Genomic DNA, 21825 nt, shown 5'->3' with positions numbered 1-21825 from the left:
TTGAATCGGTCAATGGTTTAATCACCCGGGTTAACAAGTTATTGGCCAATTCAATGGTTTTTAGCTGTGGATCGGGTTTGAGGTAAAATGGGACCGTTTCCTAGACAGTTTCTGATCCGAACAATCAGACCATTCGAGTCAACGACGCTTTGAAAACATTGATAATTAATATAAAAATAATATATATATAATAAAAATGTTATATATATAATATTTTTATTTTATATATAATAATAACTAATTATTATAATTCTTATTTTTTAAATATCAAATAAAAAAATTATATATTTTTTTTTATTTTTATAAAACATTAATCTCACGGTCAAGGTCAAGCTGAGTCAAGCTCGAGCTCAAGTTCGAGCCTCATAATTTCTTTGAGTTGAGCTTGAATAGCTAGCTATTCGGCTTGGCTTGGCTTGAATCCACCCTACTTGCAACTGTGTCAATAAGTTTAGTGGAGGTGATTATAATTACTAAACTTCAAGGGAGGTTTCAGCAATTTACCCTTGTTTAAATTATATAATATATAACCTATATCAAAAAAACCAATGTGACTAATGTAATAAAATAATATAATCATTAATTCATTTGTCCGTGGAAAAAAATAATATTTTAAAATTTTCACAATTTATGATATTGTTAAACCATCTTGACTGCTTCCTTATTGTCATCAAACCTATAATGTAAAAATTTCATATGCATTAACTTATTGACATAAATAAACTAGTAAACATGAACATGCTTATGCATGTGGTCATTTAAAATGATGGCAATGATGATGATTGTTCTTATAAGAACTCATGTAACAGAGATGGGTAATAACTAAAATAAATTTGCTTTTAGGTCAATTTTAAATTTTCTATTCAATTTCCCTATTGATAAAAGCAATTCTTATTGTTCACACTTATTTTGTTTAATATGATAAATATACAATATTAGAGATGTGATCAAATGCTTTATATAAATTTTTTCACACTTTTTTATTTTAATGTATTCTACTTTTCTAAATATTTATTTAATTATTTAATTATGACATCATAGGTAGACCCATTTAACCTAGAAGGATGGACCATTAACCCACCACCTAGACAAGAAACAATTTTGTTTTCATATCAGTTTTAAATTTTGTATTTTATTAATATCATTAGTAAAAGGAACCGCTTGGTCAGTTCAATTAATTGTCAGTCTGGTTCGTCAATTTTTCAGTTTTCTTGACTTTATAAAAATATATTATAAATAAATATATAAATATATAATAAAAATATAAAGTAATATAAAATGTATATTCAATTAATTACCATTTTTTATATTGGTTAACGAAACCAAATATCCAATTCAGTTAACTGGAATTTTTGGTTCAATTTTTCGGTTTTTCTTGCTCACCCCCTAATTTCTGATATTAATTTTAAGTTTTTTTATCATAAAATTATAATAATTAAAAATTGACAAAGCATTCGATGAATATGGAGAGATATTAAAAAAAAAAAAAGAGAGAAATCTGGAAATACACGAAATGAATAATCTGATATAGGTGAGTGAATGGTTGAATAAAACTATTATTTAATTGTCCAAGTGGAGTTATTAATGGATTAGGTTTGGGTCGGGACAGGGTGTCCTAGTCTCATTCTGATTAGTAATTAAGACAATATGAACCAAGGTTTTTAAAACTGACCCATAAACAGAATTGGTCAGGGGACCATTTTTCAATTAAAAATAACAAATAGCATAAAATTAAATATAATATAGAAAAATACAGAAAAAAAAAATTATCTAAATACAAAAATAATAAAGTATAGAACACATAGAAAATATAAAAAATACAAAAAAGTTCTAAAAAATACACAAAAAATAAAACTATCTAAATACAAAAATAATAAAGTACATAACACAGAAAATACAAAAAATACAAAAAAAATCTAAAAAAATAGAAAAAAACACAAAATTCAAAATTAATTAAGAATATGTGAGTATGTGAAGTATGTGACAACACTCCCTCCCAACAAATAAGCAAGGAATTGAAAAAGAAAATAATTAAGCAAATGTGAGTATGTGACTCTTTGTAACTAATTAAGCAAAAAATTCAAAGAATTAATTAAACTGACGGTGTTAAACGTAAGCATTTTATACCTTAGCAGTTTCACTACCGGTAATGGTGGTCTAATAGTGTTGACCTCACAAAAATTGCTACCAGTGGACTCTAGTTTGGTCAACGATGATTTCTGCTGCAACTCTACCTAAGAAGCAAACTTCCGCTTCCAAGTGCCAACTGCAACATGTTAGAAACCGCTGGTCGCTGCAAAATAGAAATCCGCAGCATGTTAAACAACACCAACTGCTGCAAGTCCTTGATAAATAAAAAGTTACTACTGGTTACAAAATACAAACCGCTTGCCGCTGCAAAACCATCGTCGCCGATCGTCTTGTCTTACCGTCAGTCATCGTAGGTCGTAGCCTCCGCAAGTCGTCGGGGTTTGAGGGTTGAGACCTAGAAAGGGTTAGAACGAATGACTTGGGATCGGGGATATGGGGGTCTTTTTGTTTTTATTATTACTTTTTTGTAAATCAGCAAAAGTGAAATATGTAATCCATGAACCAATACGCAAGTCAAATGGTTTAGCGGTTTGATCGCCCGGGTCAGCGGTTCTCTAACCTTTTCAACAGGTTTTTAAGTTTTAGTGATTTATAGTATAATTAGACCTCGGGGGCTGAACAATTGCAGGTTTTTCCGGTCCAACCATTCGGTCCGGTCTGATTTTGAAAACCATGATATGAACCATGAAGGAGCCAAAACTGAACCAATTAATAATCTAGACAATCGGGTCTAACCCAATTATACATGGCATTTATAATTATAATAACAATTTATAAATTTATTTTGACAATATAAACTTAATAAAACTAAAATGAAAATATAAGTTATGTGTTTTTAGTACATTTCATCAGTTGCTCATCCATGTCACCCCAAACAACATCAATACCATTTTTTTCAAGGGTTTTTGTAGTTGATGCTAATGCCTTTGTAAAAAATGCTTTGATCCAAATGTTGCTTATTGCATGTAAGGGTGTCAATGGACCAGTTTCAGATTGGACCCTATCCAATCCAAGATCAATTTGGATGGATTGGACGAACCAACAAGACATTGAATTGGAACAGTCCGGTCCAAATTAATTATTAGATTGGATTGGACCTGGTCTGTCTGTAACAAATTTATATTGGACTGGGTTGGATTAAGACAATATCTGGTCCATTGATATAAGATAAGAATATATGTGTCAATGGACCGGGTTTAGGTTGAAACCAATCTAAATCAAAATAAATTTGAAAAGACTGGACGGTCCAGACATTGAATTGGACCGGTCCAAATTGGTCCAAAACATTCATTATATTGGATTATATTAAGGAGTCGGCCAGCCCTAGGCTTCCTCCTCCTACCAAAGAGGGTTCTAGATCTCTTACCAAAGAGAGCTCTAGATCCCCTACTAAAGAGGGCTCTAGTCTTCATGCTAAAAATGGACCAACTACTATTTAGAGAATTCCTACCATAGAGAGACCAATCAAAGCAAAAAGGAAACTCTCCTCTTTGGAAGTTTCCTAATGAAGTTCTTGCCTTAATTTGTTATTTTTGTTCTTGTAATTGTTTCTAATTCTTTCATTATTCTTCTTGTATATATACAGCCTTGTACAAGCTCTTAATTGTCTAATGAAATTCGACCCATTCTTTCAAATCTTTGTCTTTCAAGCTTTAACTTGGTATCAGAGCCATGGCCTACAACACCCCCATTGCTTCTGAGATAATGAGCTCGAGCTTAACCTCTTCCCAGAATTCTTCCCTACCAATGAACATTAGTTCTACTCCTAATATTTATCCTTATCTGACAATCAAACTCAATGGCGAAAATTTTCTTCTCTGGAAAGCTCAATTGCTTCCAGTACTTCGAGCCCACAAGTTGATGTGGCTCATTGATGGATTGGCCAAGCCTCCCTCAGAAGTGATTCCAGATCCTGTTGATAACAATAAGAGAATTCTAAACCCAGAATTTTTCACCTGAGTACAGTTAGATCAGCTGGTCCTAAGCTGGCTTGTAGCTTCTTTAACTGAAGGAGTCCTAGCACAAGCTGTTGGACTCTCTATAGCCGCCAGAGTTTGGAGTGCTCTGGAGAAATCTTTCTCTTCTCATTCTTGACCCAGGGTACTTCAACTCAGACGTCGACCTCAAAACCTTAAGAAAGGGAACTTGTCCATCAACGATTATGTTCAGAAAGCCAAAACAATTGCAGATAATCTTTCTGCAGTCTCAGAATTGGTAGCGAAAGAATATCTAGTTCTATATATTCTATCCGGATTGGGTAGTGAGTATGAATCCCTTATTACAGCCATTACAAATCGAGCTAATGTAGATCAGCTCAACATTAGTGATGTTCTTGGGTTACTTCCGAGTCATGAATCTTGGATTTTACAGCACAATTTTTCCTGTGAAAATCCTAATGCAAATCTTGTAATGAATAATAATAAAAATTTGACTAATAGTTTTTATCCCTCTCAGAGTTCTTACGATCAAGGCAGGGGTGGCAATAATCGTGGCAGAGGCAAGGGCATGGAAGTCAGCCCCCAAGCCGTGGACAAGGTCGTGGAAGAGGAAATAGTATTATTTGTCAGCTTTGTAACAAACCAGGCGATCGAGCACTGAAGTGTTACAAAATATTTGATCTCTCATATCAAGGAGAGAACACTTTGCATCTGGTAGATCCTATAGCCTTTCACAGTGACATCTCACATAATGGCTCTATGTCTAGAACCGGATTTGATCCAATCTAGTATCTGGAAGTGGCACCACTTATCACATGACACCGGATGCTGATAACCTACAAGTCTGAACTGAATACCAAGGTTCTGATCAAGTCAAGATTGGCATTGGAACAGGTTTGACTATAAATAATACAGGGTCAACTTTTCTAGTTTGCAATCATAATCAGTTTGCCTCAAAGAATATCTTTCATGTTCCTTCTCTTACTAAAAATTTGCTATTTATAAGTAGATTTATCAAGGACAATAATAAGTTTTTTGAATTTCATCCGGATTTCTTTGTCTTGAAGGACCATATGGGGAAAGTTTTACTCCAAGGACCCAGTAGAGATGGACTCTATCAGTTTCCTAGCGCAGTTTAGCACAAGATAGAGAACTCGACAGCTTTTGTAGGCGAGAAAACTTCTATGGCAGAATGGCATCAACGACTTGGTCATGCATCTCTCCGATTTGTGAAAAATATTATTTCTAAATTTGGTTTACCTTATTCTGGATCTTTCAATTGTCCTTTTGTGTGTGAAGCTTGCCAAATAGGTAAAGCCCATCGTTTAAGTCTACCATCTTCAACTACCACTTTTTCTACACCTCTTAAACTAGTTTTTTCTTATGTATGGGGACCTACCCCAACTTTGTTCAATAAGGGCTTCAAATGCTATGTTCTATTTATGGATGCATATTCTCAATTTTCATGGATTTTTCCTCTTGAAAGGAAGTCATATGTGTTTAATGCTTTCATTAACTTTAAGAATCATGTGGAAAATCTTTTCTCTACAAAAATTAAGATGTTTCAGAGTGATTGGGTGGAGAATTTCACAATCTCTCTTGTTATCTTGATAATGCTAGTATTATTCACCACCTTAGTTGTCCTCATACGCATGAGAAGAATGGAAGTGTTGAGCGAAAACATCGGCATGCTATTGAGTCCACGTTGTTTCTACTGGCGTCCTCCTCTCTCCCCCAGTCCTCATACGCATGAGAAGAATGGAAATGTTGAGCAAAAACATCGGCACAATATTGAGTCCATGTTGTCTCTACTGGCATCCTCCTCTCTCCCCTAGTCCTTCTAGGCAGATGTCGTTGAAACTATCGTCTTCCTCATTAATCGACTACCAACTTCGGGCCTTGGTAATCTCTCTCCTTATGATAAATTGTTTGGAAAGCCTCCTGATTATTCTATGATAAAGGTTTTTGGTTGTAACTGTTACCCTCTTCTTCGGCCTTATAATGCGCACAAGGTGAATTTTCGCTCTGCTCCCTATATCTTTATTGGCTACAGCAACTGTAACAAAGGGTACCGTTGTTACAACCCTACTACTGGCAAAGAAATAATTGCTAGACATATTGTCTTCGATGAGCACTCCTTTCCCAAATCAGCACAGTCATCACTACCTTTCTTCCTATTACTCCTACTACAGTTCTTCTTCCATCTTTGGGCACCATTAGTGGTGGCATGTGTCCAGCTCCTACTGCTCCTGATGTATCATCTTCTCCCCTACCATCTATATCTGTTACTAATGAGGCATCTGCTATTTCTTCCTCTGAGATAGAATAGGAAGTTTCTCTCAGTGTTGCTTCCCTACCAATTCTACACACCCGCCCTATTCAGGAACTGTTGTACACAACTCCTGTTGTAGATCCTCCAATGTGCACTCATACAATGATGACAAGGTGACGTCTAGGTCATCTCAAGCGTTAACTGCCACTCGCCATCCTCTCCCAGCTGCTATACTTCATATGATGTTCATACATATGAGGATGAACCCTCCTCTTATGGACAGGCTTCCAAGTCTCCTCACGGGCGGGCTGCCATGGCTACCGAATTTCATGCCTCGCTTCAAAATGGTACTTGGGAACTGGTTCCCTATGGTGCTTCTATGAATGTGGTTGGCTCCAAGTGGGTTTTCAAAACTAACGGCACCCTGACGGTTCCATTGATTGTTACAAAGCCCATCTTGTTGCACAAGGCTTCACTCAGGTTTCGGGCGTCTACTTCACTAAGACTTTCAGTCCTATAGTCAAACTTGTTACTGTGCACACTGTTCTTGCTCTTACAGTTTCCCGTGGTCGGGACATTCGTCAATTGGATGTTCATAATGCATTTCTTAATGGCTTTATTATCAATACTATTTTTATGTGTCAACTGAAAGGCTTTGAGGACAGCAATTATCCCCATCATGTCTGCAAATTTCATAAGGCCCCCTATGGGCTCAAACAAGCTCCTCAAGCTTGGTTTTCCCAGTTTTGCAATCGTTTATATGATCTCGGTTTTTGGAGCTCCCAATGTGGCCCCTCTCTATTTATTTATAGTCAAGAACAAATTACCATTTACATCCTTATTTATGTTGATGATATTATTATTATCGGATCCTCCTCTGCTCATGTTTCTCAACTTATCAGCAATTTATCTCAGACCTTTGCTCTGAAAGACTTGGGGTCGTTGCACTACTTCTTTGGTATTGAATCTCATCATGATGCAACCGGATTGTTTCTTTCTCAGCATAAGTATAGTTTGGATCTTCTATTGAAGACTAACCTTGCTATGGCCAAACCTATTTCTAGTCCAATGGCCACCTCATCCCGGCTCTCTCAGTTTAATGGTGAACTGCTATCTGATCCCACTCAATATCAGAGCATTGTAGGTGCTCTTTAGTATGTCACTCTAACAAGGCCAGATGTCGCCTTTGTAGTGAATAAAGTTTGTCAATTCTTACAAGCTCCTATTGATGAACACTGGGGTGCAGTAAAGAGGATTCTGAGGTATCTCAAAGGAACCATTGACTCCGGTTTGTTTTTCTCAGCACACTCGTCGGGCACCTTGACAGCATTCTCTGATCCTGATTGGGCTGGTTGCCCTGATGACAGACATTCTACTGGTGGATATGGTATTTTTCTTGGTTCTCATTTGGTTTCATGGAGCACTAAGAAGCAGCTTACAATAGCTCGGTCTAGCACAAAGGCTGAATTTCGAGCTCTAGCTAATGCCACTATGGAACTATTGTGGCCGAACTCTCTTCTCTCCGATTTGGGTGTCAAAACTCAATCGCCACCGGTTCTCTACCGCGACAATATTGGGGCCACGTACCTCGTGGCTCATCCCATTTTCCATGCTCACACTAAACACATTGAGGTCAATTTTCACTTTCTTCATGGTCTTATTCTTATAAAGTCCTTGATGGTGTGGTTCCTCCCTACTGAAGACTAGGTTGCGGATATTTTCACTAAGCCTTTGACGTCTCACCAGTTTGATTGGATTAGGTCCAAGCTTCATGTGCTTCTTGCCCATTTTCACTTGAGGGGGCGTATTGAGGAATCGACCAGCCCTAGGCTTCCTCCTCCTACCAAAGAGGGTTCTAGATCCCTTACCAAAGAGAGCTCTAGATCCCCTACCAAAGAGGGCTCTAGTCTTCCTGCTAAAAATGGACCAGCTACTATTCAAAGAATTCCTACCATAGAGAGACCAGCAAAAAGGAAATTCTCCTCTTTGGAAGTTTCCTAATTAAGTTCTTGCCTTAATTTGTTATTTCTATTCTTGTAATTGTTTCTAATTCTTTCATTATTCTTCTTGTATATATACAACCTTGTACAAGCTCTTAATTGTCTAATGAAATTTGACCCATTATTTTAAATCTTTGTCTTTCAAGCTTTAACTAATTGGACCTGGTCCATTTATAATGGACTCACATTGGACTAGACTGGATTGGACCAAATCCAGTCCAATTGATACCCCTAATTGCATGGTCAAATTTATATTGTTGTTTGGTTTTTCATTTAAAATGTTTTAATGGAGGGTTGATTTCTTGGATTGCCATGTTTCTAGGCTATTACAGAAGCAAAATTTTTCACCATATATGCTTATTATTTAAATTTGAGAAAATGTCTTATTAGCACTCTTTTCTCTAAATAGGAGAGATCAGAAAACACATTTATTCTCATACAAACCCAGATAAAGGTATGATTGAAAAAGAAGAAAAGCTTATGAATAGGTTGCAAATGGATTGAATTTTAACCCGATTCGAATCCTATTCATTTAAGTTAATTTTGAATATTCATTAGGCATAATCAGATTGAATCAGATCCATAAGTATGATCTATTTATTAACCAGATTGAATTTGGATATTGCTTGATCTAATTCGAATATCCAATATGATCCAATTATATAGATACATATAGAATATATTGAAATTATTTAGAATTAAGTGAGAGTTGGGATTTAAATCAATTTAATTTATGTTTTGTAAATTGCTGAAACCTCCCCTGAAGTTTCTGATTATTGTTAATTAAAACATCTCTTGATGTTTAGTAATTAAAATAATCACCCTGCACTTTTCTAACATAGTTGCAAATAGACCCCTTGGTAGAATCTTCTAAAAAGAGGCATAAAAATATCTAAAATGAGGTAGAATGTGAACAGCTACAAGTGGTTCTGGAATAATGTTATCCCCACAAAAATTGCATTCAGGACAAGGTTTTTAAAGCCGAACCAGACAACAAATCGGTCAGGGGTCCGGTTCCCGGGTCAAATGGTCCGATCTTTCGCACCGAATGGATGCCCTATTCTGACAAAAAAATAAATAAATAAATAAATTTTAAAATTTTAAAAATAAAAATAAAAACTGCCAGAACCTTTGGATGGTTCAAATGGTTTGACCGCCCAGGTCATCGGTTTGCTGACTAAATCAACGATCTTTGGCGAAATAATGGTTCTGGGGTAAAACGGAACCAAACATCTGACCGGTTCCTAGTTTTTCTGGTCCGGCCGCCCGGTCCGGTCCGATTTTGAAAACCATGACTCAGCGCTTGGAGAGCATTAAAAATCAAGCTGCCTCTTGATAATAACATCAAAAGGTTTGGTGTCCAGTGTTTTTGACGAGAAAGCAAAAAAGCATCCATTAAAGATTGGACAAACTAGTACAAAGATCAAGCAACAACCAGAGAATCAGATGTAGCTAACTGCACTTCAAGGGAGCTTTAACAGGCTCAAAACTAGGTGCTAGACATACAAGTGAAGCTGGGAGCATCCAAAGCTGGACATATTTCCTGCTTTAAAACCCCCCATCAACAATTACCTTCACAAAACCTGAAGCTGGGGGCATCCAAAAAGTAGAAGGCGCAGAAAGAGCTTCAGTCTGCAGCTGATTCTGCGAGGTACTTTGCAACCAAGATCTCAAGGGCGGTGGGTTCAACATCGATTGGGAGAATTCCTTCAGCTGTAAATTTGATTTCAAAGATTGACAAATTCCTAGACTTCCAGATATTTCAGATAATAAGAGCAGTGTGGGATAGTAATTCAGATTTTCCATCTTTTAAAACATTGCACTGTAGGCTGTGTTAGGAAGTGATGCAAATAAGTGTGAATGCAAATATGTAGAGTGTAAAATGGTTCATATAAATTGCAAAGTTGGGTTAGTTTTGCACTAACAAATTTACCCTATTACCAAACAGACTTTTAGATATAATGGATGTAAATACGAATTCTAATAAAACATATGCCTTTTCCTTTTATCAAAAGCCCACTTGAATGTAAATTTACCTCTTTTTTATTGATGTACTTTTATATCTTATTATCAATGTAAATATGCATTCAAAAAAGTGTTTTCTCATTTATCAATGCATAAAAGTAATGTTGTCAAACACAAGCAAAAGTGAAGTAGAGTACAAATTTACTCTGAACCAGGATTTACACTCCATTTACATCATTTCTAAACACAGCCTTAGGGCTTGGTCGAAGAATAATTTTGAGTCAGCCGGGACATTGCACATATTTGCATTGAAGATACTTGTAAGCCAGATTCTTTGAGCCTGGTCACACAAGACTAATGCTTGCAGCACTGTTTCTAGGGATTTGTTGCAGAGGGAGCATAAATTTGAGTTACCCAATTGCCGTTTAGCTAGCAGGTTGTTAACAGCAATGCCCTCTCGACAACAAACATACACTTGCATAATTTTTTTTTTCTCAGTAGGCAAAGACCAGATCAGCTTCCACTTTTATTATTTTTTACCAGATCTAGGAGTTCTGGTTTGGGGTTGTTTGGTAGGAAGCAAAGCTGATCGGACATTGAAAGACCATTTGGATTTAGAATCCAGCAGAGTTTGTCATCCCAATCACCAAGTGCAAGGGAAATTTGGGTGATGGTTTTGCTGATCACATCACCAAAAGTGTCGGAAATAAGGTTTTCCTTCCAGTTGACCTCTAAATGTGTATGTTGTAATTAACTGGGCTAGCACTGAAGATTTAAATCATCTTTTCAATACATAGTATTCTAGCTTCAAAAGTTTGGAATGAATTTGCCAATTTTTTCAACATCCAGCTCTTTAATGATGAAACTTTGGTCCTGTGGCAAGTTTTGGGGGCTAGAACAAGAAATGCTCGGATTGGCAGAAATTATAAGAACCTATGTATTATTTACTATTTAGGTCCAATTTTACCATGAAACCACTTCATCTTGCCACCATCCCCAAGAACTGTTTGGCTTTCGAAATAAAACTAGAATTTCCCTTCTGACTGTTAATTAGTTGAGCAAACAAATGAGAAATCTGGCTTTATTTACTTCCTTCATTCAAACAAATGATTTCTAAGCAAACTTACTGTTTGATAAGATAGTGAGAGATCAAGAAGCAAATCTGATTCCAAACAAACCAGCAGTTTCTAGAGCCTATCTCCATATGTTAACTTCCTTTGTTGCTAGCTGTATAATATATCATGAATTTAAGAGCAAATCATCTTGTGATGATGGAAAACTGGGTTTCAAATTTCGAAGAACCCAAATTATTTGCAATGTTTTCTCATGGTTGTTTCAAACCAAAACTGGTGATCCACATTACTCACCTTGGAGTCTTCTAGAGCCTATCTCCATATGTTAACTTCCTTTTGTTGCCAACTGTACAATATATCATGAATTTAAGAGCAAACCATCTTGTGATGATGGAAAACTAGGTTTCGAACTTCAAGAAACCCAAATTATTTGCAATGTTTTCTCATGGTTGTTTCACACCAAAAGTGGTGACCTACATTACTCACCTTGGAGTCTGGAGTAGAGGTGTCAATTGTACTTGATTTGGTCCAACCCGGTCCAGTTCAATGTGAGTCCACTTACGAATGGACTGGACCCAATCCAGTCCAAATCCAATATAAATCAAATCCAATCCAATCCATTAAAATGTAAATGGACTAGATTGGATCCAATCCAAATCGAATGTAAATACCTTTTATGGCATTGAAAAAGCATTTCTGTAAAAGTGCTTTCACAAAAGTGCATTTATAAAAGTGCTTTCATAAATATGCTTTTGTAAGTAAAAATGCTTTCATAAAAGTAATTTTATAAAAGTACTTTTGTAAAAGTTCTTTTATAAAAGTACTTTCATAGAAGTGCTTTTATAAAAGTACTCTCATAAAAATGCTTATGTAAAAGTGCTTTTCTAAAAGTACTTCCATAAAAGTGCTTTCATAAAAGTACTTTTACAAAAGTGTTTTTACAAAAATACTTCCATAAAAGTTCTTTTGTAAAAGTGATTTCATAAAAGTGCTTTCATATAAAAGTATTTTTTATAAAAGTGCTTTCACAAAAGAACTTTTGTTTGTAAAAGTGTTTTTATAAAACTACTTCTATAAAAGTGCTTTCGTGAAAGTATTTTTGTAAAAGTATTTTCACAAAAGTACTTTTCATAAAATTACTTCTATAAAAGTGATTTTCTAAAAGTGTTTTCATAAAAGTGTTTTCATAGAAGTGATTTTATGCCGGCTTCAGCTTTGATTGGTTTCAAATTGGACAAGGGTTTGGCCTCATAATTGGATTATTGGACATTTGGTTTACGTCCAATTCAGACCAATAAGAATATGGACCAATTTATTTTGGATGGGCCCAATCTAATAATTATAATGGACCGTCCAAATCCGATTTAATAAGGTTTGGGTCGGATTGGATCCAATCCAAAACTGAATGGGTGACACCCGTAGTCTGGGCTTTATTTCTTTTAAAAAGAAACATTCATTAAGGAAAGAAACTAAAACATCCTGAAACAAGTAGGAACAAAGGCAGAATAGAGCACAACTATTAGCCTCAGCATCGGAGAAGTGAAAGTATGTGGCGGTCATGGGTAAGGGTGTCAATGGACCGAAAATCAATTTGAAGGATTGGATGGACCAACAAGGCATATTGGATTGGACCAATCTAGTCCAATATATTTATTAGATTGGATTGGACCTAGTCCATCCGTAATAAATTTATATTGGATTGGGTTGGATTAAACCAATATAATATAAGAATATAGGTGTCAATGGACCGGATTTGGGTTGAAACTAATCTAAATTAAAACAAATTTGAATAGATTGGATGGTCAAAATATTGAATTGGACCGATCCAAAATGGTCCAAAACATTCACTGGATTGGATTGGACCTGGTCCATTTGTAATGGACTCACATTGGATTGGATTGGATTGGACCAAATCCAGTCCAATTGACACCCCTAGTCATGGGAGATATAAGAATAATTAACCACCTTGTTACTTTAGGGTAGTTATGTTCTCTTTGTGGAGATGTGAATGGTCAGTCGAAGAGGTGTGCATACATACGATTTTGTTTGGCTACTTTCCTAATATATCACGATTTTGAGTCATGATAGACTATGAAGCTACTTAATTGGGAGAGAGAGATTTTAGGAATGTTTTTAGTAAGGGGATGTATCAATAGGAATGTTTTTAGTAACTTACTATCCACATTGTTTCTTTATTGGTTTGATGCCCGATTACATGGAATTAAAAAAATAAAAAGTTAAAAAATTTGTAAAATTAGGAATGAGGATTTTGGAGCAAATTTTGAAAGGGAGGAAAGTTGACACATCAACTAATTCACTTTATATATATAGTACTAGTGAGGACCCATGTGATGCATGGGATTTTGTTAAAAAGAATTTAAAGCAAAAGGAGATAGGGGTGCAACTTGGGTGGGCCCAACCCACACCTAAGCTTTTGCATAGGTTCGACTTGAGTTTTCAAACTTTAAGCTAGTTTTGGGTAAAAAACTTAGGCCTAACCTAAACTCAAGTTGGGCTAAAATTGAGGCCTTTGGTAGACTGACTTGACCCGACCCAATTTGATCCCATCCAATAGTTTATGATATACATATCTACATGTTATCAATCTATTCTACCTACACCCAAGCCCAAGCCCAACCTAAGATTTGGGTTAAGCTCAAGTTGGGCCTAGGTTGGAACACTCAAGCTTAACCTTGAGTTGGGCCATGCCTGAGCTCGAGGTTTGAGACTTAGGGTTGGGCTTGGGTTAACCCTCAACCCAACCGAATTCACCCAAATTGCACCCTAAGGAACATTGTGACTTTCCTAATTGTATTAGTTTTTATTTTTTATTAAACTGTTTTGACTTTTACTAAATTTGTATTTAGTGGATTAGGGGATTCTAAATTAATAATAATTAAGTTTAAGACTAATGATTTTGTTGATTTTTTAATTGTATTAACAAATTTGTAGTGTCATTTTATTTTTAAAATGAAATCTAAATAGATATCAAAATAAACGTGTATTAGTTTGTATTAACTTTATTTTTAAATAAAGCTTTATTAATAAAACTATATTAGAATTTTTATTAATTTATATTATTCTTATCTATATTTTTTATTACATTATTAACTTAACTAGTTAACCAATTTATCATGTTATTAATTAATTGGTTAACTAATTAAATCAGCTTTAGTAATTTTAAGTTATAATTAGTTACATAATTATACAATTATCTTATTATTTAGTTAATACTTTTAATTAAAATAACCTGTATAGGTTAGGCGTACACAAAGTTAACTAATAACTAATTAATTAACCTTGGTTATTCCATTAATTTAATTTTTTATATTTTATTAATTATATTTTGAAATTCTACTTAATTTCAAATTATTAGCTTTAGTGTTTGTTAAGAGAAATAAATTTTATTACATTTATTATAATTATTCATTCATAAGAAGATTGCTTTTAATTGAAGATTGACGTTGCTCAATTAGAGCTCTCAAAAAAGGAACTATTATAGATAGAGGTTGGTTTTATCTATTTAGGAAATTAATCTACAAAGGGAAGATGGAAAAAATAGGAAAGTAGAAAGATAGTTGCAAGGAGGAAGGAGAAGATGATGACATAGGCTAAGGAGGTACGTGGAAATGAGAAATGAAAGGAGAGAGAGAGATAGAGAGAGATTTAAAGAGGAAGTTTCCCACTTTAACATGACCCGCTCTAACTAATGTTAATTATGATTAACTTTACGTGTATAATTATAAATTGATTATTATGAATATAAAAGAAATATTATTATTTTTATTATTAATCATCAGTATTTAATTTAATCGGATTTGATAATAATAAGTAAATATCATTAGTTTATTTTTATTTAAGAGAAAAATAAAAATGGTTAGTATTGAAAATGAAAAATTATTTGGATATTTGTAAAAAAAAATATTTGTTGAACATAAAAAACCAAAACCAAGTATTCAAAGAAAAGAGTAATTAAAAATATTGAGTAAATAATAATTTTAAGAAATTTAATTTATTAATTAATAATTTTAAGAAATAGTAGAAACCACCAAATTGAGCAGATGCAGCCAATAAACCAGTAGTAGCTATTAATGCAAGATTATTTCTTCTTCTTCTTCTTTTTCACCTTCTCTTTCTCCTCCTTTTCGTTACCGTTGAATTTGCTTTCGATCTCTTTATGATCATCCAAATTGGAAGTTCGCTCGATTTCGGAGGCTTTTCTACGCCGCTGCATCGACATATTCATTTCCTCCTTACTCTGTTCCTTCCCTTCTTACGTTGTTAACGTTGCTACTCCTATTGGTGGGAATTGGGAAAGCAGACGAATCTTTCTTGGTTAAATGATTGATAGAGTCTAAGCTGCACTGTCGAATCTTCTTCGCCTGGCTTCTTTCTATATCTAGAAACTTCTCAAACCCTAACCTACACTGGTGTTGTAGTCGCCATCGTTCAGAAACGAAGACACTGTTTGCAGTTGCGGCAGCAACCTGAAATCACGAATCAGAATTTTCTTGCCAAGAAAGAGTGGTAGCTTGTCGTTGGAGCCGCCTAAGTCCTCCAAGGCTCCGCCTCACAAAGCACATTCGTTGAGAGTTGGGCAGAGACGGTTGAATGTGCAGAAAGTTCTCTTAGAGCGAATGTGTAAAAAGATTGTAAATTGTTTGATATTGGGCTTTTTTTTAGGAAGAGGTTGAGAGGAAAACTTCCCACTTTCCACTTCTCACGTCTGAAAGATTGAAAATTAGAATATCACACGTGTGAAAGAAGAGATTGAGAAGGAAAACTTATAATATCACACGTGTGAAAGTTAAAAGAGAAAACAAAATCAGACATGGCCATGTGTCTACATCGTAGTTGGCTTTGGACTTTATTAGTCTGCAAGTGAATGGTCTCTCTAAGACAGGTGGCTGGATGTACGGCATGTCTGACTGGGGGATACTTTGGTTTGATTTCATTACTTTAATATATAGTCTTGCCTTGTGGCTTAGGAGGTCTATGGATGTGGTAAGGAAGAAATGAGAGGTTTAAGGAAAGATGAGAGAATGGGGGGAATGGGAGGAGAAGAGAGCTGTTGTCTTCGACTTAACCACTATATAATATAGTAATAGATAGATTCAGTATGTATATTTGCATTAATTCATTATATATAAAAATTAAAAAGTAACTAACTTTTAAATTTTTTTGTATTTAAAAAAAATGAAGCGGAATCAGATTAGATCTGAATCCAATCCGAGTCCATTAGAAAATTTTTTACTTCTCTTTGACCTTTTAGATTTTTTTTTTTTTTTTTTTTTTTGCATTTTTTGTGTCTTGCTTCGAAAAGGAGTGAACCTTGCGCCTCGGGTGCAAAATGCCTATTTCACTTTTTATGTGCCTTGCACTTTTGAAACACTTGAATAGAGTCAATGGACAAAGCTTTGAAAGCACTGACAAATTAAGTAATTAACAATCCAACTCCAAGAATTATTTTCACATGTAAGGCTTTTTTTTATTCTTTCAATTTTTATTTTTTATTTTCTGTTTAAACTTGAAAGAAAACTAATACTAAGGTTCAAAATTATGCATCTATAGCACCCAACCTTTTATTTTCTCTTAAGGGGGCATTCTTTTTTTGGATTTTAAGAGGGGGAAAAGTTGGTCAATGGGAATTACAATCCCATTCACCAAGAATCCCATGTTCTTTTTTTAGATTTATGTGGTGATTAGGAAAAGTTTATTTTCCTGGGTACCACTTATTCGGGTAAATGATACACATCTCCTAGGTGGAAAAGTTATTTACCCACCTAGGGGGAAAGTTGTCAATACTTATATGAGACAAAAATGTCCCTTTTAATAATGGATTTTTATGGTTAAAATGGTCATTGCCTTATTTACACGAGAAATAAAAGAACATGGGTAAATGCACTTACCCAGATAAGTTTTTCCTAGGTAAATGTTTCACAGGAAAAACTTACCCAGATAACGCATTTACCCGGATAAGTAACTTACCAAAAAGCAAACATGGCCTAAGAAGCATTTATGGTTCAAAAATATCCTATACCAATCTAAGTTCTCATCCCTTCTTGTAGAATATCTTGTTTGTGGCTAACTGTCATTTGATTAACTACTTTTAACAGAACATAGCAAGGTATGAAGGTAATTATCTAATGAATACGTACTTATAGCTGCACAACCACGGGTTTTGTGATCGAAGATAACATAGAAATAGTAGGGTTTGGTCTTGTAATTTCCAAAATAGAAGAGACTCGATAAACAAAAGGGTCTATAATGTTGTCTATCGTCTATCCTACAATATTGGCATTTCAACAATGCTCTAAACCTCTCACAAGCCAATTTGGCTAAACCTTTGTTACCCTCCCTTTGATTATTGTGAATAAATTTGGCATTTAGTTCGGAGATCTTCAACATAATTCTTCAAACCCAAGCTGAAAATTCGAGCAAATGATAATTCTAGCAAGGAGAAGGAGATCTAACCATTGTATACTATCTCAAATATCCCTACAGTCAAGCTAGATAGAATATTTGTTCCTAAGCCGTAGAAACAAAAAAAAAAATCCAAAATGACTTGGTTGTTGTGACCCGTTATTTTAAGGCCATGCTTGGTTCACTATTCCGGGCCTCATTTTTTTAATTCTTGCTCATTTTAGGTAAGAATGGGTAAGAATGAATAACATTAGAATGTTTGGTTACAAAATTCTTGCTATGTGTCACATTCTTTTTAGAATGAAAAATCAGCCCCATAGCACAAAAATTGAGTAGGTTGCAGCATGAAAGATAATCATGCCCCATCTTGCTTATTTTCATTCTTTGAAGAAACTCTACCTATAAAACTGCTACCATAGATATATTTTTGCGAAAGCTCTTTTACAAAAGAACTTTTATAAAAGTACTTTTACATGAAAGAACTTTTACAAAATCACTTTTATAAAAGTAAATTTATGAAAATACTTTTACTTTTGCAAAAGTAAAGTACTTTTACGAAAGCACTTTTACATTAAATCACTTTTATGAAAGCACTTTTACAAAAAGTACTTTTATAAAAGTATTTTTATGAAAGCACTTTAATAAAAACATTTTTATGAAAGTACTTTTATAAAAAGTACTTTTATGAAAGATTTTTTACTAAATCACTTATATAAAAGTACTTTTATGAAAGTACTTTTACAAAAGTATTTTTATAAAAACACTTTTACAAAACATTTATGCCAACAGTTTTGGAGACCTAGGCTGGCGGTTTATGAATACTAACATCCTTTTTTTTTTACTTTTTTTAAGAATGAAAACGAGCAACATAGGACACTTATTACTCTGAAAAGAATTCATTTTTAGGAAAAAAAGTGTTTGGTTCATAGCAATATTTTCTCATTCTACCTATTTTTACCCATTCTTATCCATGTTTGGTTCATTTCTCATTCTTTCTCATTCTTACCCAAGATGAAATTTTAAAATGGAAAAGAATGGATAAAAATGGGAAGAATGAGAAAATATTGCTACAAACCAAATGCTTTTTTCCCAAAAAAATGGTTTTTTTACGACAAGAATGAGAGTAAAATTTGTAACCTTTTTGGTTACAAACTTCATTCTCATTCATTTTTTCATTAATCAAAATAAAAATATAAGGGTGTGAATGGACCGGTTTTGGATTGGACCCAATGCAATCCAATGGACTAATTTGATCCAAAATATTTATTGGATTGGATTGGACCATCTGGTCTGTTCGTAATAAAAAATTATATTGGATTGAGTTGGATTAAGCCAATATCTGGTCCATTGATATAAGGTAAGAACGTAGGTGCCAATTGACCGAGCTTGGGTTGAAACCAATCTAAATCAAAATGAATTTGAATAGATTGGACAGTCTAGACATTGAATTGGGCCGGTCCAAAAAGGTCCAAAATATTTATTGGATTGGATTGGACTTGGTCCATTTATAATGTACTAACATTGGACTAAATCAGATTGGACCAAATTTAGTCCAATTGACACCCCTACATACAACACTCGATGGCAAATATATATCATGGAATCATGTGGGCTCCACATCAATAACACAATATGAAAAAGGACAAAAAAACTTGAGAATCTTTTGTAGTTTGTTGCATTAAATATATATATATATATATATATATAATGAAAAGAAGCAATGTATAACATCAAAATGAGTAATATAAAGAAGTATAAAATGTCTATCTGTTTCATTAAATTTATTTATCAATGTGTTGGAAGTCGTTCATATTCATGTTTATCAGCCAACTGATTAGTAATATCAATCCGTAACATTTTCATTGTTTCATCTCAATCACGAGCACTTAATTTAGTGTTTGTGTATTTGATGATACAACTGTGTTGCTATCTTTGACAGCTTCTTCATTTTCGTTTATTCTAAACAATGGATCTTCTTGATCAAGTAATGTCTCCAGCCTAATGAAATCATGAAGTGTACAACATGCAATGACTATGCGCCTTTGTGTGTCAATACTATAAGGCTTTGTGTGGTTCAGAATTTGAAAACGTTCCTTCAACACTCCAAAGCATCGTTCTATTACATTACGAAGTGATGAATGATGAAGGTTAAACAATTCACAAACATCCTTCAGTCGTTGTCTCATTGTCCTATATTCTTGCAAATGATAATGGTCACCTTTAAATGGGGTGAGAAATCCTGTAATGGTAGTGAAACCTGAATCGGCTACGTAATATTTACCTAAAACACAATAAATACAGATATATAAAATTATACAATTTTTTTCTTAAATTTTATATTTTATATAATTAGAATTGAACATAAAATTATTTTCATACCACTTGGAGGCATAGGGAACTCAACTTTAGGCCTTGTTAATGCTTCGGTAAAAATTCTAGAGTCGTTTGTTGACCCTTCTCATCTAGCATACACAAATGTGAAACGCATGTCAAAAGAGCAAGTACTAGCACATTTTGTGTTGTCATAATCTTTCTACTATGATATGGTATTTGTTGGTCAACTAGAACACAAGCACAAATATGTATTCCATCAATAGCACCAATGCAATCTTATTTTACATAAAAATATTAGGATCTTTTTTAACAAATATAACAAAACTAACAATGAATAAATATTAAAAAATTTATACCTTAAAATATGGAAAATATCTTGAATCCCATGCTATTTCTGGTGCAGCACCTTCATATTGGATTGGAGCAATAATCTCACGACCTAATTTCAAAATAGCCTTTAACATCCTTTTAAAGTGGCGATCAACAGTTTCTTCAGAGTATTGGAAGATCTCAACTACCATCCTATTTGATAAAGTTTGTGCCAAGATTATAAAAATATTCCTAGTTGTTCTTCTATAGAGGATGCTCCAACCCACAGTCTATTTAGAGGCAAATTAAAACAACAAAAAACAAATCACCTTTTGAGTCTTGGATTTAAGCTGAAACATACTTTGATCCACATTGACTAAGGGTCCAGGGGTGAAAACCTTAGTTCAGCTAATAAAGCTTAAAGCTGCATTCAAAGTAATTCCAGGCCTTTATTTTGCAGCAGAGAGAAAGCTTACTAGAGTTGGTGGATCCAAGGTTGGGAAGTGATTTCAATAGGCAAGAGGTGAAAAGGATGATTAAAGTAGCTCTCTTGTGCATTACTGCATCTCCCACACTTAGGCCTAGCATGTCCCAAGTGGTGAGAATGCTACAAGGCTCGATGGCCATCCAAGATGAAATTTCAGATCCAAGCATATTTGGTGAAGATTCAAGGTTTTCAGGAATAAGGGAATATTTCCAACAGATGATACCCCAGGGTTCAAGTGGAGCCCAGACCTAGAATTTGTCATCAGAGGGGACATGGATCATCTCTTCATCTTTATCTGTCTAGGATGTCTATTTAATCAATCCTCATTCTCCATAGAGTAAGGTCAGAGCATTCATTAGGTGGCTATGTAAGAATCATCTTATAGGACAACAAGGGTTTATTGATTTTTTTTTCCATATTTTGTAATATATTACAAATGTACAGAGAGATTATAGATTCCTACTTTGAGCTTTAGTTGATAGGAAAGAACATGGGACATGTAGTCTTCATACTCAAATAAACGGAGAAAATTTGTATAATAAATTAATTGATTCCTCATCTCTCAAAGACTGTGAGGGCAAAGGGAAAATAGACATTTATTTTATAAGAGGAAATTTTTCTTCCAAAAACAGATTCAGACTCTATGTATCACAAAACATTTAAAATATTCCATTCATTGAAAATCACTTGGAGCCTCTATTAGTGGGAGCTAAAGGATGCATATGAAAGCAAAAAAAAAGTGGAATTAAATGAAAAAAAAAATGCATAAAACTGATTGCCTAATAGCTTACACACTTGTGATCAACATACAAGAAACAAACAGTAGAGCATGCTTCCATTAATAACCAATCTAGAACATCCTTAACATGGATTTCACTATTTAATTTTATCAGACCAAGTAATGTAGGACCCCATCAAATTTGTAACTTTATCT

General features: G+C 34.3%; 1 long non-coding RNA gene across 1 annotated transcript; it reads right to left on the bottom strand.

Annotated features, from left to right (window-relative positions):
• Positions 1 to 2015: 2015 nt before the first annotated feature.
• LOC148860710 (uncharacterized) lies at positions 2016 to 2493 on the bottom strand. Its single transcript, XR_016112744.1, has 2 exons — positions 2386 to 2493; positions 2016 to 2293 (listed from the first exon to the last, which is right to left on the bottom strand). It is a non-coding gene; the product is annotated as an uncharacterized LOC148860710 (long non-coding RNA).
• Between the last annotated feature and the right edge of the window lie 19332 nt (positions 2494 to 21825).

The sequence above is a fragment of the Nelumbo lutea genome, chromosome 4, assembly GCF_056320005.1.
Source record: "Nelumbo lutea isolate HS-2025 chromosome 4, American lotus-T2T, whole genome shotgun sequence".
In the NCBI taxonomy this organism is placed as follows: domain Eukaryota; kingdom Viridiplantae; phylum Streptophyta; class Magnoliopsida; order Proteales; family Nelumbonaceae; genus Nelumbo; species Nelumbo lutea.
Note: the sequence above shows the minus strand (reverse complement) of the source record. Positions and strands in the feature narration are given on the sequence as shown.